The sequence below is a fragment of the Staurois parvus genome, unplaced genomic scaffold (assembly GCF_062004578.1).
Source record: "Staurois parvus isolate SC_StPar_1 unplaced genomic scaffold, SC_StPar_1.0 ptg000469l, whole genome shotgun sequence".
NCBI classification, from domain to species: Eukaryota; Metazoa; Chordata; class Amphibia; order Anura; family Ranidae; genus Staurois; species Staurois parvus.
Window position 1 is genome coordinate 1,618,202 of NW_028318265.1, and position 13,823 is coordinate 1,632,024.

The 13,823-nt window shown below is 45.1% G+C and overlaps 1 protein-coding gene across 4 annotated transcripts in view; it reads left to right on the top strand.

Annotated features, from left to right (window-relative positions):
• The window catches only part of PDE3A (phosphodiesterase 3A), a 294,071-nt gene that overhangs the window by 84,834 nt on the left and 195,414 nt on the right, over positions 1-13,823 (top strand). The window contains exon 1 of one of the 4 annotated variants that reach the window (XM_089689117.1): positions 6,688-7,057. The exons of the other annotated variants lie outside the window; for them this stretch is intronic. The gene's annotated coding sequence lies outside the window, so the exon portion shown is untranslated. Of the gene's footprint in view, positions 1-6,687; positions 7,058-13,823 lie in introns of those variants that run through there. 4 annotated transcript variants of the gene reach the window in all.

The window sequence follows — 13,823 nt, forward strand, 5'->3', positions numbered from 1 at the left end:
TTTATTTATTTCAGGTACTTATATAGTGCTGTCAATTTACTCAGCGCTTTAGATATATATTGTACATTCACATCAGTCCCTAACCCTCAAGGGGCGTACAATCTAAAGACCCTAACTTACATTGATACATACACATACTAGGGCCAATTTAGACAGGAGCCAATTAACCTACCAGAATGTCTTTGGAGTGTGGGAGGAAGCCGGAGTACCCGGAGGAAACCCACGCAGTCACAGGAAGAACATGCAATTTCCAGGCAGGTGGTGCATTGGCTGGGATGCGAACCAAAGACCCTAGTACTGCCAGGCGGAAGTGCTAGCCATTTAGCCACTGTGCTGCCCATTAATAAATTCCAAGTGAACAGGGCCACGCCACAACTACCCTGCAACTGCATGCAATGCACAAGATTGCCATGTGTTGATATGGCCTTTTAAGAGTTAAAATAGGATGTAGGGGTCGACATATCACCTCCCAGAATCCTGTCAACTGCCTTCTGAAAAGTGATTCACTGCAAAATGGGCTGCAGCCCATCTAAATGAGGCCTAAGAGTTGAGGTTATGAAGACTGCCAGTAGGCGTGGGTCATGTAGGGATAATGTAGTGAAGACTGGCACTGTGGGGACCTACAGAAGCAAGTGGGAGGAAACCAAAGTAGAAAAAGAAAACCCTCGGAGAAAAGGGGAGAACATACTCACTCTATGGAGTTAGAGCCCTGGTTGGGGTTGAAACCAGGACTTCAGTGCTTCAAAGCCATGTGGGTCTCATTACTTGAGAAAAGAAAAAAATGAAGAGCAGTTCTGACCTTTAAAGTGCAACCAGAATAAAGAGTTTGTCCTGTATATTAGGCGACGTTCTGCAGCGATAGAACACTGACTGATTACAGAGACAATGCCGATTATGATGAGACCTTTGAATCGTATTCAGGGACAGGCGCTGATACTACCAGTGCAAATCTTCCAGAATAACAGTGGTGGATCCTTTGGGGACACAAAACAAAAGGCAAAACATATCTCGTTTGTGACCTTTAAACAGGTGCACAGTAACTGTCCCTTGCCAGCGAACCTTTCGTGTTTAAATCGAAAGAACGCTTAACACACGTGTGTGCGTGCCACTTTGGCACCCTGGAGAGGAGAGCTCAATAGACTCTTTATTGATGCCAAGAATGCCAGAAGTTGCGCCATCCATCACCTGTGTATAGTATATGATTCTTCTCTGTTCCCCTCACAGCCATTCTATTAGATGAGACTCAGTTACCTACAGGATAAAGAGCAATAAAGAGTACACAATCTGCCATCTGCCAGTCCTGGATCTGAGAATGGAAATTGCCCTACGCTGCACCTACTATTACAGATAAATTATTCTCTCTCTTCACATTTCTCACGTCTGTCTTTGGCTGTCCATCATGCCAGCATTTATAAACGTATAGGAATATTAACGATTGTGTGAGAAGCCCATGTACTGGCAGTAGCATGGCCTCTGATCTCCCAATAGACCACCTGTAATGTCATCACACTGTAAGCTTTCACAACATTGGCTATGAATGATCACGATGTCATAAAAACTGCCAGCTTTCACTACATTGCTTTTGAATGATAACATGACATCATCACTGCCAGCTTTCACTACATTGGGTCTGAATGATCACATGACATCACACTGCCAGCTTCTCAGATGTTGGTAAAAACTGACTTGGAACCTGGAGTCCAGAGGCTTCATAGAGACTTGGGAGGGATGAAGTTTCCAATCCACTGATTGGGAAGTTATATACAGGCTTTTTATTTTAGGCAGAACTAGGGTTCAGGGCTGCACCCTGGCAGACAGAGGAGGACTCTGCTCAGCAGTCAGGAGGGCTTCACCTAGGAGACAGGTGGAAGCCAGTGCAGTAGGGAGTTGCTAGCTCAGTGCATTGAGTTTGTGTGAGAAGATGTTCTGAAGGAGGCAAGCAAGGCCCTTAGGATTGAGGCCAGGGCAGCAACAATGCAAGTGTAAGCTAGGAGGATGATTTGTGGTGGAGGAATGCTCTGAAAAGCTGGGCATAGATGGATTGAAATATGGCTGGTTCAGGCAGTAGAATGTGTATGTGGTTTTCATTTGAGAGGATGAGGATCTGGTATGGATGTCAAAGAGGACCCACCAGAGAACCTGGATCTGGATTGGGGGAAGGTGGGCACGTCTGCTTGGCAAAAATCAATTGAGCGAATTACTTTTGTGGAGCCAATAGGGCCACCCAGTGTTGGAACTCAGAGGAATCGCCTGGAAATGTAACAGTGTATGTCCAGCTTTAGGACACCAGTGGCCGCTGGCTTTCTATTAACCAGCGGCAGTAGCTATACTGCTGCTAAATGTTTGGCTTTCCACTGCATGCAGTCAGAAATTCGGCTTGGCCAAACACCCATTGAGTTCAGTTGTTTGCCGAACCCCTGAACAAGCAAAATTTGGTTCCAACATGGGTTGGGACCAAACCAAAAGCTCATCCCTGGTACCTACATTTATTTCCAAGTTGTTTTATCAGTGTATAGATTTTCTAGGAATTGTTGACGGCATGAGACACTTTGCGCCTCTTTCCAATATGGCTGCCAGTGCTGCGAATGGTGGTCATTATAACAGTAACAGCTGTAACAACAAACGTCTGTCTCTGTGAATAATCGTCTTATTTTTGCCCCTATGTGGAGCCGCAATTTGTCTCGGCTGTCCCCACAGGCGCAGCGGGACGATGAAAACCTTACACAGCGGGACACGCCGTGGTCATGGGCTGAGAGGGGTCATCTGCCATATTCATACATTTCTCGAAGTCAAGGGTCCCTCAGCTTGAGCCGACCCCTCTGTGCTCATACAAAAGATAAACGACGGAGGAATGAAAACACGCCGGCAGCGGGCGATAAGAAATCCGCAAGGAGGGGCGATGACATGAGGGTGTGGGAACGGCAAGGCCTTTATGAAGGATTAAAGGGCCGGACGCACGATTCCCGCGTTTGGTATGCGGCAAATATGGAGGGGTGGAAGAGTGTTCATTAGCTGCACTTAATCATTTCCATGGCTGTGCGGCGAGAAGCTCCCCTGGGAATAGCCCCCCAGTACCAGCACTGCGCCTTTTCCCAGAGTGTTCGCGATCTATACGTCTGATATGCGGTTATCAGGACATGCTGAGTGGCGGACATCTGTGTTCCCGAACTGAAGGATGATGGGAAATGTGATAGAAGTTATACCTGGTTTACATTAATAAAGCGATATTTGGGCAGATTCTCTGCTGATGTCATTAAACAGATGTTTGATATACAGCTGCGTCTGCGGAGAATTGTCACGTCTGAACTCACTACCACTGACTTCCTGTATCGCTTCTCTGTCTCATTCCCAGAAGCCACCAGTAGATCCCATGATTCTCCTGAATGTATCCAATATCCTGAGCGTCGCAAAAATTCACTGACCACTATCTCCCAGGTTTGTGAGTTGTATGACAAGTTGTAGATCAGACCCAGAATTAGGGCCGGTTCACGCCATGCCCGCATCTGAATCACACAGGAATGCGCAGTGCGTTCTAGTGCGATTCAATCCGCATGCAATACACACTGCTTTTGCAATCTGCAATGGGTGACAGTAAAAATTTAACAACACAGGTTGAAAACGCAGTGTGTTTACCCACACCTGCCCTCACTGGATTGTATGGAATTTTTGTACGATGCAATCCGGTTATAGTGCGTTTTAAAAAGTAGTGCATTCTGCTCTAGGAGGATGCAGAACTCCTGACCTCTGTATGAACATTGCCGATTGGCCCTGTGCTGATCACATGCATTCTCCCAAGAAACAAAAACTCTCTAGCAATACACACCAATCAGAGCATGTGCAGAGTGACTCCACATGATATGTCTTATCTGTAGATAAGGGGGGGGGCACTAGCAAAAGGGGGGGATCAGAGAAGTCAGGATCAAACAGCATTTTTACACAATGCAGAGGATTAACCCCTTAGGTTCCACAGTGAGTATAACAAGCATACGCTACGGCATATACAGACTGATTTTACTGTTGTGGGTTTAGTAACACTTTAAACTGATTGTAAAGGAAAAACGTTTTCCTTAAAAAAAATAACAAACATCTCTATATTTATATGCAATGGTTTTGCACAACGGCCCCAAACCTCCTCTTCTCGGGTCCCCTACTGGTGTTCTTTGCTCTTCCTCTCTGTCCAGTGACCTTCATGGGAAGCCACTTAGCATTGGGGCATTTGTGTGTGCCTCGCTCCCGAACCCAGCTGCTGAGCCCATTGACACAGACAGAAGGTCTCAGACCCACCCCCTGCTCCCTCATCACTGGCATTGATTGACAGCAGCAAAAGCCAATGGCATCTGGTGCCTCAGCAAAGCCAGTAAGACACGGAAGTGAGGGAAGAGAAAAGCTGCAGATGTGCATGGCGCCCTTGAATGAGGGCTCAGGTAAGTATGCGAGGGGGGGGGGGGGTGATGGGGTTAATGTGGGGCCAAAACCAATGCAAGGAATGCATTAAGGTAAAATATGTTTAGGGTTTAGAACCATTATAATAAAGCTCACCTGTAGGTGACATTAATGTCTCCTGAATGTAAACCGTTTAGCAGATAGTAGCTGTTTTTAAAAGACAGTGCATGCGCTCTGAAGGAACGACATGGGAATGCACTGTGCGTGGCTCCTGACGTCACAGCAGCTCAGCCAGTCAGATGATTGGAGCTCACAAACCAGGAAAGAAGACCGGGTAAAGATGGAAGCCCTGGCAACTCACAGCTGGAGGGCTTCGATTTTAGGTAAGTCCTTCACAATGTGCTAATATCCTAGATTGTAAGCTCCAAGGAGCAGGGCCCTCCTTTCCCTCTTGTATTGAACTGTATTGTTGCTGTATTGTCTCCCGTTATATTGTAAAGCGCTGAGCAAACTGTTGGTGCTATATAAATCCTGTATAAAAATAATAATAATAATATGCGATACATACTAGCACATTTTACCCTTACCTTGTAGGGGATTTTTTTTTAAATGCGGTTTACTACTGCTTTACGTTATCTGCTGGCTTTCTCTAGTTTACTTTTGGGTTTTTGTCTAGTTATCTTCTAGTTTTTGCTAATCATCTCCCTGTTACCTCTAGCACCTAGACATTTCTATTTATCCACTATTTATCTCCTAATAATCTAGTTGTTAGTAGTCTAGTAGTTTTCTCTAATTTTCTTCTGATTGGCTCCAATCACCTTCTAGCTGTCTTTGGTTATCATCTAGTTATCCTTTGGTTATTCCTTCAATTTCCTTTAGTTGTCCATTGTTATTGCCTACTAATTTCTAGTTTTCTGCATGTTGTTTTTGTCATCTCCTAGTAATTTGTTAGTTGTCTCTAAAGCTGGTCATGGGTGCAGCAAATCTGGGCCAGTTCAGCAGGGACCGGCCAGGGTTCAATCCTTCTATGGGCAGGCTGGTTGTACTGAAGTAGTTTCATCGATCAACTTCAATTTAAACAGCCTGTTAGATTTGTTTTCATGCGATCACTGCCAGCAGCTATAGCTGCCAGCAGTGATCATTGTGTTCTGCCAGTGGGGGAAGGCCGCCCACTGGCAGAACATTGTAGCACTGCAGGAGAGATTCCCCCATCTACCCTGACTGTGTTGATGGAGAATCAAGTAATTTTCTTTCCTTTCACCAGTGGTGGAAGATAGGAAAATTTCATAATCTATGGGCTGCTTAAAGTTCCACTCGACCTATCAAAAAATAAAAGTCAGTAGCTACAAAAACTGTAGCTGCTGACATTTATAAAACAGCCACTTACCTGTCCCTCGGTCCCGTGGTGTGTCCCCCCACAGCTCGTTTCACCGGCCGTCCTGTATCCCAGGAGGCCGGCATCTTCAGTGTGGGCACCCGGCTGTGATAGCTTGCGGCTTCACAGCCAGGTGCCCACTGTGCATGCATGAGTAGCGCTGCGCTTCATGAATGGTCCTGTAGTCTTCTGGGACCTGTCACATGTCCCAAAAGACTACAGGGAGGGAGGACACCTTCCGCTTCCCCTTTTGGGTGGAGCTCCGCTTTAATTTTTAGCTAGTTATCTCTAGTAGTCTTCTAGTTGTCCCCAATTATCTGCTTGTTGCCTTCTTCTCTCTAGCTTTCTTCAAGTTAGGTGAGTTTACTCCGGTTTGTCTGTTTACCAGTTGACCTGCCAGATGGGATTGTTTTATTGGAGATGGATATTCTTTGAAGATTGATTTTTGTTACAAAAGAAGATTTTTATTTACGGTTAGCGGATTGTTGCTCAGTTCCCAACATTCCCAGCACTCGATGACTGGCCGGATCCGGTTCTGTATCCTGCGCTCTGGCGGCTGTTCCTGGTCGCATTGCGCAGCGTTTGATGAGAAGTTTATGTGCTGCGGCTTTGTTTTGTTTTTAGATTTGGCGCGTTGCCGCTTGCTGTAACATCTTGGCCTCGGCGGGTGGGATTGGCTGCTCTCTTAGGTGATTTTTCCTTTATTATTTGTGCAATGTTTCTGCCCTGTCCTTAATGACCCTCTACAAAGACTTGTCTTCCCGGGCTGCCTCCCAACTTTCCACATGGATCTGGTGGCGGCTGTGTGTGTTTAATGTAACATGTTTGTGAGACACGAGGCCCCTTCTGTGCTGCGGTGAACGGCGTGTAACATCCTCGCCTTAGAGAAACTGAGCTACAGATTTGCAGCCAATAACCCCGAACAATAAACATCCAGAGTGTTTCAGCAGTCCGTCAGTTTGATGGTGGCCGGCGGGTGAAGATTAGTGGCAACGCTGTCTGTGGCAGCACAAGATTTGCATCTCCTTCTGTTATCTTCCAACATCTTTATGAGAATTCAAGTTTAATGCAAACTACTTTAACAAAATACTTTAAAGCAATGTCAGAGTCCTAGTATCAGGGCTCAGAGCTCTCCTGGAAGGCCAGACATGGGAAATTCCTGTAAACATTCACAATTACGGCACTAACCAATCAGAATCTATTTGGACCGACCTGGAACCGCTGACAGAGAAGAGCAGGGATTTCAAATCCCTGGACCACTGGAATGGCTGTGAGGGTGCTGACAGTTCAGCAGGCAAGGTAAGTACAGCGGGGACTTGTGGGGTGGGGAAGATGTTTGTTGTTAACTCACTTTTACATTTTTTTCTGTAAAGGCAAACTAACCCTTTAAAGCTCCAGGCAGATACAAAAGGCACAATTGAATGCAGGTCTGTAACCATTAATACATTGTTACATTTATTGTTTAATTGCCAGCCATGTAAGTATGCAAATGTGACCTGTATCAGCCTCTTGTAGTCCCTGTACAGCAGGGCTGCAATGTGAGAGGAAGAAGCAGTACAAGGAGCCAATCAGTTCATGCACTAACATAAAGCATGGTGATAAGAGGAGAGAGAAAAATGACAGAGGGATGAGTTCTTCACTGTGCTACCTCCTCTTTCATCATCCAGTCAAGCTGGGGGTGGGCCCAGGATGACCTGGGCTCAAAGGAAGTGGGTTTATTGAGGCTTTCCATGAGACTGAGGACAGCTTGTGGCAGAAAAAAAGCAATTCAGGGGAAACCTTTGAATTGAAGTGGAATATTATAGCAGATGATGACTTTGTTAATATTTCTTTCAATGGACTGTTCATTTTTATCTATAATTGATTGGCATTCTGCTTTAATTATGGTAAAAAAAATGTAATTAGCCTCTACAATTATATTTACAACTGAAATATTTCATAAGGCCAGTTGTGACTGTTTTTTTCTTTTACTGCACCCCTCTATTTGTGGTGGTTTCCTGAGGAACCCTCCAAGAATCATACTCATGTGACCATTTCACTCCATGCTTGGGTACCCGAACCCTAACAAGATACTTCCAAAGTAGGCCATGGTAACCACAATGGCAACCTCACATTTTTGATTTCCCATCACTTTCTGATTTGGTGAAACCAATAGAGGGTTAATCTCCCCAATGGGGAAGCAGACAGCAAAAAAAATCCTGACAGAGGGTCTAACTATTCCACACTCTACCCAGAACTAAAATAAACATCATGGCTCCACGTAACCCCTCTAACCCCTTACCACGCTGCCTAAGACAAAGAAATGTTTGGCTTTTGATACACTTTATCATGAAGTGATTGATAATGGAGAGTAATCAATTTCGTGGGGAGGTCAGTGATGGCACCATATAGGGGACGTTTCCAGGTACAGCTTCCTGGACCTATGGTCATATAGGGGGCATTTCTTGGGGAAGCTCTCCAGTCCCAGAGTCATGTAGGGGACATTTAAAGGGACAGCTCTCTGGACCCATAGTCATATAAGGAACATTTCCAGGGACAGCTCAAGTCATGTAGGGGACTTTTCTAGGGAGAACTGTCTGGTCATCAAGTCATACATTGGACATTTCTAGGGTCAGCTCACTGCCCCCACAGTCATATTGTGGACAATATGAGGGACATCTCTCCAGCCCCAGAGTCATATAGGGGACAATATAAGGGATAGCTTTCAAGCCCCAGAGTCATAAAGGGGACATTTCTAGGGACAACTCTCCAGGGTCATATAGTGGACAATATGAGGGACAGCTCTCTGGCCCCATAGTCAAATAGTGGAAAATGTAAGGGACAGCTCTCTGGCCCCATAGTCATATAGTAGAAAATGCAAGGGACAGCTCTCTGGTCCCAGAGTCATATAAGGGACATTTCCTGGGACAGCTTTATGCTTCCAGAGTCATATAAGGAACGTTTGAAGGAACAACTCTCCGTTTCTCTTTCACGGCACACAGATATTTGTGACTTTGTCTACAGATTTCCACTTTGGGATTTGGGGCGGATCTGCCTTCCGTGAACTTGCCGGAGTTTGGCTCGGTTCAATTCTCTGGACAGTTGGGAATTTTTGTTGCTGAACTTCATAAGATCACGTCTCCAGTCCTGAGATATATTCCATCCCGCTGACCCCTGTGATTGGCCAGGAACATTTCTCCAGGATTTATCATCTTCACCCATTGGAGGCGTGTGACATAGATCGTCCATTCACACCAATAAATTACCAATTCTGAGAATAAAAACACTATAAACATAAAAATAAACACCAGATATCTGTCTGGAATTATCTCCGGCACAATGCCATGTTTGTTTTAGGCAGCATGCATATAGCTGGATGAAGAATTCCAGGGATAGGGTGCTGCCGAGGCCACAAGCTGGATATCATCACACAGGACCAGCACAGCATTCCCACCAGGGCAGAAGTGTTGTAAGAAATCATTCTCCTCCATAATACATATGTTCAAAATTAATAAACACTGACAATGTAAAAAAATAAGAAGATTAGATTGTAATCTCATGGCTGGCTCTGTGGAAAGGCCATGTAGGCTCTTGCCTAGGGCAACAGAAATGTCAGGACTGCCAGGCATTCCCCCAAAATGACTAATTCTCATGTTATAACAGCCAGATGATGATGGATAAAACTCTTCCTCCTTCAGAGAGATGTTTATACAGTACCAACGTCTGCCATTTAGTTTTCAATGTTTAAGCTTGCTGCAGATCTTAATAGCTGCCATTTACAAAGAGAGTAGCCCTCAGGTGCCTCTGACACCCATATTTATGCCAGCTGAGTCCGAACCTTAGCCTGCCCCCTGCTGCATCTTTCAGTGCAGTGCACTAAGCCTTCAAGCCAATAGAAACAGAGTTGCATTGCAGTGGAGCGTGGCAATATTATGACTTTGCAGGCTGAAAAGTCTCTATTTGCATATCAGTGTTTGGGGTGTGGCTGTGAAGTACGAACCCTTGCCTTTAGGTGTTCACTGTTACAATAGCTGTAAAACCAATTACTAATATCTAATATTAGCTTTAACATGTTACTGTTATTTCAAAAGTAATTTTATATCTTTTTAAATCTGCAGATTTCATTTAAAGTTGAACTCTGGGCAGATTATTTTTTCCCCATGTAGTGGGGCTGTGCTCGCACTGCATGCATCTACTGCTTATTTTGTCTAGGGGTGAGAAGAACGCTCATACTCATCCAATCCTTTGATCTGCCGGAAAACGGCACTCCCCCATGGTCCAGCAGTGGACTGTTCCCGGTCTGTCTAGCCTTCTCTGAATGTGATGATGTCCACTATTCAGAACCACTGAAACATTGGGGTGCTGGACCGGTCTTGTGCTAGGAGGTTCATTCTCCTTGCCCATAGAAAAAAATGAGCAGATATCTCATGCAGTACGGGCACCTTCTCACTGCATGGGAAAGCATTTTTTTGCCTGGAGCTTAAAGCAACTTTAATTACTCCTTGGTGATTCTGTCATGAAGGTTCTTGTTCAAACACTTCCTGTTAAAGAGTGACAACGCTCCATTCCTGTTTCCCAGTGTGTTCCTGTGTTGTCACCATGCCACATGTGTTTCCCATGGAGACTACAAGTTACAATTTCATAGCACATCACACAGGCATGGTCCACTGTTGTCATCATCATGAAACCCACCCTGAGAAATACCATGCAGCCATCTTTGGAGTACACGTAGACATGAAGTGGCTGCAAAGAGGCTGCCGGTGATTAGCAGCATTGGGATAGAACAAAGAGGGGAAAAAAATTATTTTTAAAAAAATGTTAAACACTTATGATACACAGTTTGCAGAGTAAACCAAATAGCTTGCAGTTCAGGTTTCCGTCTACTTTGTGTCCAGCTGCAGAAGAACTGCAACTCCCAGCATATTTGCAGCCACATTCTGAGTAGTCGCATCCAGCTGGTTTCCTGTACAATCCTCCCTACCATTCCTTACTACAATTAACCTTTGTGACCGCACGTCAGGCGGCTATGCTCACTGTTTATGTTCAGAGGTTTCCATGACGGCACGTCTGCTGTTCTGTACATTAGCTGGGAGGTGACGTCACTTTCGCCGTTCTGTAGATTATGTTTGTGCAGATTGGTGGCCTGAGTTTAACTGGCTGACCATAAAGATACCGATGTCTAATTAACCGGAACTCAGTGAGACCTGGTCACATATAATGCCATTGCGCGGCTGGCTGACATAGGGATGGCGTCCGTGTGGACCTGGCTGTCCAGTTTTCATGTGACCAGTCGTAGAACCACTAATGATAAAATTTGGGACAATACTGCATCCAATTCGGTCCTAAAACTGGAGTATATACAGTATATAGAAAGTGTACAGTATATACAGTATATAGATAGTATATACAGAATATAGAGAGAATATATCTAGTATGTGAGAAAGTATACTTAGAGAGTATATACAGTGTATATAGTGAGTATAAAGAGTATACACAGCATATAAGGAGTAAACACAATGGGGGAGATTTACTAAAACCAGAAAGTGCAGAATAAGGTGCAGCTGTGCATGGTAGCCAATCAGCTTCTAACTTCAGCTTGTTTAATTAAAGCGGAGCTCCACCCAAAAGGGGAAGTTCTGCAGGTACCCGCTCCCACGTCCGGTCCAATCGCCTAGGCAATTGGAAATGGAAGGTGTCCTCCCTCCCTGTAGTCTTTTGGGACATGTGACAGGTCCCAGAAGACTACAGAACCATTTATGAAGCGCAGCGCTACTCGCGCATGCGCAGTGGGTACCCGGCTGTGAAGCCGCAAGCTATCACAGCCGGGTGCCCACACTGAAGATTCCGGCCTCCTGGAATACAGGAAGATGCCGACCTCCTGGAATACAGGACATCCCGTGAAACGGGCTGCAGGGGACACACCACGGGACCCAGGGACAGGTAAGTGGCTGGTTTTTAAAAGTCAGCAGCTACAGTTTTTGTAGCTGCTGACTTTTATTTTTTGACAGGGTGAGTGGAACTCTGCTTTGAGCAGGACATAGATGAGTCAAAAAAACAAACGTTTTGTCAATTGGAAAACGAAATACAATTGTGCCATCAATTGTTTAAATTTTCTTAAAAAAACCCAGCATGTTGGATCATGTGTCACAGCTTACACAATAATGATGTGAAAAATAAACAATTCAACAATTGACACAAATTTTGTTCATTTCTTGGCTCATCTATGGCCTGCTTTGGGCTTTGACAAAAAAACCTGGAAGCTGAGTAGTAAATAACCCCCAACGCTTTGCATTTTTCTTGCGAGACGCATCTCATCCCGCAACACGATCGCTGGTGCAGGAACCACGTGGAAATCACATGGTCAGAATGACCATGTGGTTTCCTTGTGGATGTGTTTTGGAAAAGGTTCAAATGAATGGCCGCATGGCCCGCACTAATGTGAACCAGACCTTAGGTGGGGCTCAGCGCTAAATTCAGGAGTAAATATACAAATACTAAACAAAAGGGAGATGAAGTAGTCAATTCACTAAAAAAAAATGTTATTTACTAAATGTGTTAAATATTTATGTTTAGCAATATTTATCACTTAAATTTAGCGTTACATTTTTGAAATTCTTTTTAACATGCTAACCCTGCACCAGAGGAAGAAATAAATTCACCCTGAAATATTATGAAATTCTGAAAACATTTTAGTATGCTTTCATTCACAGAACAATCTTCTTCTGGTGAAATGTTACAATTTCTTTTTCATCCCTGAGCTCAGGACAGAACATTTCCACACTGATACATTGTACACTTTTAAAAGAAAAGTATGGGATATCCCCCCCCCCGCCAATTATACTGACCTAGGTGGATGCATCATTGGTCCAATGCTGCATCTATCCCCCGCCGTGTGAGAACTCAGTGAATCACATGACCGCTGATCGCTGAGTTCTCACAGCCACTCTGAGCGGAGAGCAGTGACTGTCAGTCTTCGCTGTGTGCTCTGCCCCCCCCCCCCTCAGTGCCCCATCTTTAAGGAGGGGCAAAAGGAGCAGCTGCCCTGGGCCCTGTCATGGTTGTGGGGCCCAAAGCAGCTGTTCCATACTTCCCATCCACCCATCAGCACTGTCACTTATCCCATCCACCCAGCACTGCCACTTATCCCATCCTCCCCACATCTGTCACCGATCCCATCAATCCTCCCCCCAGCAATGCCACTGATCACACTCTCCTGCCCAGCACTGCCATTGATCTCAGGAGTCGTAGGAATTTTCTATCTATTGGCGGGTCCCCTAACCTCAGACTATGGTGAGCAGGCAGGGAGGTGATGTGCTGTAACCTTCAGCAACCAATTAGTGCGATGTAATCAGTGAGTGGTAAGAATGTGCAGAAACCTTTAGCAACCAATGGGTGAGCAGTGTTGATGTGTGGTAACCTCTAACAACCAATCAGTGAGCGGTAATAATGTGCAGTAACCTTGAGCAACCAACCAGTGACCAGTAATGATGTGCAATAACCTCTTCTAGCAATCAATCAGTGAGCGGTAAGGATGTGCAGAAACCTCTAGCAACCAATCAGTAAGCAGTAATGATGTGCAGTATCCTCTAGCAACCAATCAGCAAGCAGAAATCATGTGCTGTAACCTCTAGCAACTAATCAGTGAGCTGTAATGTGCGCTGTAACTTCTAGCAACCAGTCATTGAGTGGTAATGATATTCTGTAATCTCCGGCAATCATTGCAATTGCTACCTGATCTGCTGCAGTAAACTGATTTTGAGTTTAGCTGCTATTTATTGTATGTCTCAGAGCAGTTGAAGAGCTAAATTTCATGGGGGACTCAAGAAAATGTTTTCCCAGAGTCAAATCAATATTAAAGATGGCCCTGGGAGGGAGCAGCTGGCTCAGGCTCTCCGTGGACCACTAAGAGGCTGAGCCAGGTGCTGCTCCAGACTCTGGGGTGGATCCCAACTTTAAAGTCTGGATCTTTCCCCAGCCTGGACTGGCTGAGTGATGTCAGCCGACAGCGGACTTTGGCCCATTGTCAGCTGAAAATAGGTTACAGTTACAGGAGTGCAGCACTCCTGTGATCCATTGGAGAAGTACA